Below are 5,135 nucleotides of genomic sequence, written 5' to 3'. Positions count from 1 at the left end.
ATCTATTAATTATGTATTATAAATTAATTAATCAAATCAAACACGCATATTTGTAATTGCGTGCTTTGTCTTTTGTTACTTCTGGTAATTTAACTCTGGCTCCGTTTTATTCACCTATATCTGGAAATGTCTGTATTTTTTAGTAGTAGTAGAGTATTTAGTATTATCAATACTATTTATTTATTTATTTATTTTTTTTTTTTTATTTTAGAAACTTTATAGTGTTGCGTATCACTCTGCCCTTCTGTGCTTGGATGTAGTGCTTCAATTTAAACTCTACGCGATTCTCGCTCACTCACAGCACCAAGGTTGGCCAGGTTTGCATTCAACTATGTGATACAGCACTAATTTTATTCTGCGCTCAATTAACTGCTTCACAATGATTGCATCCTGTATGGCAACTAAACCACAGTGCAGGAACAATATTCAAATCTTTTACAAATTCGGCAAGTGAGCGGATGGTGCTTAATAATGCACTTTGCATTCCGAAGAATCTCAAAAAAAAAATAAAAATAAAAAAAAAAAAAACACTCCAGCAGCTGTCGGTGAGAATCTAAATAACTATCAAAGACATGTTAGCTCGGGTAAAAGGAGTTTTCAGGATTCCGATATTTGTCTCAATCGCACAGTACGAACCAGGATTAGGGTATCAACGAGGATAATTGCATAATTATCTTTTTCATGTTTTTCAGGGTCCAATAGCTAGCAGTTTATCAAGCTGTAAGCAGAACTCACACCAATGGTTTCAACTTCTCCAACTGCCGATGCAAAGAACTGCAGTTCTCCAACTCGTATACGTATAGGACATTCTCATGGATCGGGTTGCTACAAATGCAGCTCAAATGCGCAGAATCTGCTTCCTCTATCAAGGTGCTGTGTGCATGGCACTATATATATTCTAGTACAAGCAAGTTCTGACTCAAAATAGCTCAACACTTCAACTTCAAGCCATAATTTCATGCAATCACAGGTGGTGGTATGCTCTTTGTCTTTACTAATGCTCATTGTTCCTGTTTTCATTAGTATCTAGAGCTTTCATGAACTTGTCCATGGCCTAATGTGGACTATTGCGCGCCATCTCTATTTTTGCCTTTTCCACCATGAGGCCTACTGCCGTTAGCTGTGGGGCTTTGTTTTCGTTAAAGGAAATATCTCTCAGCACAGTATCCCTAATCATTCTGCACTTTCCCTACTCTCCAACGGGTCCCCATATCAAGAAGGCAATTTAAATTTACCTTATGAAAGACCTACAGTACTGCTGACCAGCTCATCCGTATAACGGACACTCTTCAGGATTATGTTCAGCCACAACAACTACTAAACAAGTTTTCATGATGGTCAAGATGATCATCTTCAGCACTCTAATCCTATAGTATGCCCAATCTACAGGTAATACTAAGAATTCTCATGTGTCTTAAGCGTCAGGTAAGCTACACTTCAATGAACTCCTTTAATCTTATATGGTATGTATCCTACCTTTAGTTCCGTGATTAATTATCTAAATGTCTGGCTAAGTCTTATATTAATTTTTCACTACGGCGCTCCTCTCTCTAAGGCGGGTTCAGACCCACACCTCTCGTCTGCCTGCAGTCCTATAAGATGCAGTTTTTCCACCTCCCTCTATACCAGACATTTCTTTAGGATCGGGGCAGCCCCAACAGCTGCAGAATGTGGCATTTTTACTGCAGCCATCAAGTTCCTGGGCAGATGGTTCTCTTCTGCATTGGAGAATTATATAAGACCTAAACGTCATTTAAGATGACCAAAATCATCCTCGAAGCCCAGCAAGCTCCAGTTATGGTTCAGGTAAATCCCTATGCTGCAACTGGTGGTGGTGGTATATATATATATATATAAAAAAAAAAAAAAAAAAAAAAAAAAAGTGTACGTGGTCTAGAAGACCCTGCGGCCTTGTCTCTGTGGTCTAACAGGCCGTGTGGCCCTGCGGCCTAGTCTCCGTGTGGCCCTGCGGCCTAGTCTCCGTGTGGCCCTGCGGCCTAGTCTCCGTGTGGCCCTGCGGCCTAGTCTCCGTGTGGCCCTGCGGCCTCGTCTCCGTGTGGCCCTGCGGCCTAGTCTCCGTGTGGCCCTGCGGCCTTGTCTCCGTGTGGCCCTGCGGCCTAGTCTCCGTGTGGCCCTGCGGCCTAGTCTCCGTGTGGCCCTGCGGCCTAGTCTCCGTGTGGCCCTGCGGCCTCGTCTATGTGTGGCCCTGCGGCCTCGTCTATGTGTGGCCCTGCGGCCTCGTCTATGTGTGGCCCTGCGGCCTCGTCTATGTGTGGCCCTGCGGCCTCGTCTATGTGGTCTAACTGACCGTGTGGCCCTGCGGCCTCGTCTATGTGTGGCCCTGCGGCCTCGTCTATGTGGTCTAACTGACCGTGTGGCCCTGCGGCCTCGTCTATGTGTGGCCCTGCGGCCTCGTCTATGTGGTCTAACTGACCGTGTGGCCCTGCGGCCTCGTCTATGTGTGGCCCTGCGGCCTCGTCTATGTGGTCTAACTGACCGTGTGGCCCTGCGGCCTCGTCTATGTGTGGCCCTGCGGCCTCGTCTATGTGGTCTAACTGACCGTGTGGCCCTGCGGCCTCGTCTATGTGTGGCCCTGCGGCCTCGTCTATGTGGTCTAACTGACCGTGTGGCCCTGCGGCCTCGTCTATGTGTGGCCCTGCGGCCTCGTCTATGTGGTCTAACTGACCGTGTGGCCCTGCGGCCTCGTCTATGTGGTCTAACTGACCGTGTGGCCCTGCGGCCTCGTCTATGTGTGGCCCTGCGGCCTCGTCTATGTGGTCTAACTGACCGTGTGGCCCTGCGGCCTCGTCTATGTGTGGCCCTGCGGCCTCGTCTATGTGTGGCCCTGCGGCCTCGTCTATGCGTGGCCCTGCGGCCTCGTCTATGTGTGGCCCTGCGGCCTCGTCTATGTGTGGCCCTGCGGCCTCGTCTATGTGGTCTAACTGACCGCGTCGCCCTTTCGGGCTCGTCTATGTGGTCTAACTGACCGCGTCGCCCTTTCGGCCTCGTCTATGTGGTCTAACTGACCGTACGGCCCTGCGGCCTCGTCTCCGTGTGGCCCTGCGGCCATGTCTCCGTGGTTTATACGTGTGCTTTATATTAAAAAAAAAAAAAAAAAAAAAAAAAAAAAAAAAAAACAATACATATAATAATTCTTTTGGAGGTATCAGCAAGGGCCAAAAACGTTTACAATTACGCAGCAGCAGATATTAATTGCCCGTTTAGTTCCCATCTACAAAATATAATTTCAAGATCTGTTTAACCATCAGCAGACAGCGTTCCATGTCCATGCTTCACATGTTAACTCTTGTTCTTGTTCTCTATAGGAACTCCAGGACACAAGACCGGTGGGTCTATTTTATTTACTGTTTTGGGGGATAGGCTCCGTCCGGGTGGAAGCATTCTTCCACCTCATTTTTGGGGGTCGGCTGCGCCTCTGCCTTCGTCTTCAGGCAGGATATGCAGAGTCCATACCCTCTGATTGCGAGCTACGGACGGGGCCTATGCCAAAGTACTTTATTGCTTGCTGGATTGTTAATAAATGGATTATTGTCACAGTATTTATTCTCCCGAGTCTTTCTGGCAGAAATGAAAGCTTTAGCATAAGTTCTGCCAGGAAGACTTAATTGTTACGTCACTTCAACTTCTATCTATCCAATCACATTCTAATACTTGGGTATAAAAGATTGGTACTTACTCATGTTTGAGTTCGCAGATGCTGACGCACCAATTCACCGCCATCCACCCCACCACCTCCAAGTCAAATCCTTCCCTACTCCACCCCACCACCACCACCAGGATGGTCCCTTCCATACCTCACGGGGGGGTCGGCTGCGCCTCTGCCTTCGTCTTCAGGCAGGATATGCAGAGTCCATACCCTCTGATTGCGAGCTACGGACGGGGCCTATGCCAAAGTACTTTATTGCTTGCTGGATTGTTAATAAATGGATTATTGTCACAGTATTTATTCTCCCGAGTCTTTCTGGCAGAACTGTTATTCCGGTTCAAATAGATACGGTTTGGGATCTGCACCAAAGTAAATAATCTTCTGAATCGTATCTCACAAACGTCTCCATGGTTTAAAGGATCACGCTCTCTGTGCAAGCAGATTGTCACACTGGTTATACATTTACATTTACATTTAATCATTTAGCAGACGCTTTTAACCAAAGCGACTTACAAAAAAGGGGAGAGCAATAGAAGCAACACTGGTTATACATTTACATTTCATCATTTAGCAGACGCTTTTATCCAAAGCGACTTACAAAAAAGGGGAGAGCAATAAAAGCAACGAAACAAACAAGGCCAACAACCTGTAAGAGCTGTAAGAAGTCTCAATTAATTAGCACAGTACACAATGTTTTTTTTTAAATATATATATATTTATGGAAGTTTGTCTATTTTGAGGCGCTGTGTAATATCATTGCGCCGCTGCACCCATTATGGCCACAAAATTCCTATGCAGGAATGAGAAAATAGTTCCTAGCTATAACGGTCTAAAAAAAAATTATTTTTCATTTTTTCGTTGGTCTTAGTACACAATGTAACTATAAAAGAGTCAAGGGGGGGTGTTATTAACGGTTTAAAATTTCACATTTAAAGAAATATAGTATTTTATGATCTGCAATACTTTAAGCAACTTACAGGCACTTTGTGGGTAATGGCATTACAAATAAAATGTATTATTTCTTTAATCATTTTCCGGCCACAAAATTACCCTAATTTTTCTCTCTGCATTGGAATTCTCTATTTTAACCTTAAAGGGTTACTTCAGCGATTAGCATATGGCTTTGTATCAGTAAAAACCCTGGAGTATATTCAAAAAAGGATTGCCCCACCCCCACCCCCACCCCATGTAAATGTTGCTGAAATGGGTGAAAAACATCCAACTGTGTCGGATACGGGTGTGGTTGGGTCGAACAATGGGGAAACACGGGTCTAACACGTAAAACGTGCGAATGTATAAATATATGCATATTTTTAGAAACACATCTACAAAAATATGTCTTGCCTGTATTTCAAGTTAATAAAGTAATTTCAAAACAATATCATTTTATTTGTGCTCGCGCCGCCGCGCGCCCTCCCAGGATTCTCTCACTTTTAAAATAAATCACACAAGGTGTAGAGACACACAT

The 5,135-nt window shown here is 45.0% G+C and overlaps 1 long non-coding RNA gene across 1 annotated transcript; it reads left to right on the top strand.

Annotated features, from left to right (window-relative positions):
- Positions 1 to 503: 503 nt before the first annotated feature.
- LOC137075963 (uncharacterized) lies at positions 504 to 3,560 on the top strand. The gene is made up of 2 exons (XR_010905134.1): positions 504 to 870; positions 3,327 to 3,560. It is a non-coding gene; the product is annotated as an uncharacterized lncRNA (long non-coding RNA).
- The last annotated feature ends 1,575 nt before the right edge of the window (positions 3,561 to 5,135 follow it).

This window comes from Pseudorasbora parva, chromosome 5, assembly GCF_024679245.1.
Source record: "Pseudorasbora parva isolate DD20220531a chromosome 5, ASM2467924v1, whole genome shotgun sequence".
Classification (NCBI taxonomy): Eukaryota; Metazoa; Chordata; class Actinopteri; order Cypriniformes; family Gobionidae; genus Pseudorasbora; species Pseudorasbora parva.
The sequence above is the reverse complement of the archived record's forward strand: the minus strand, read 5'-3'. Positions and strand labels throughout refer to the sequence as shown.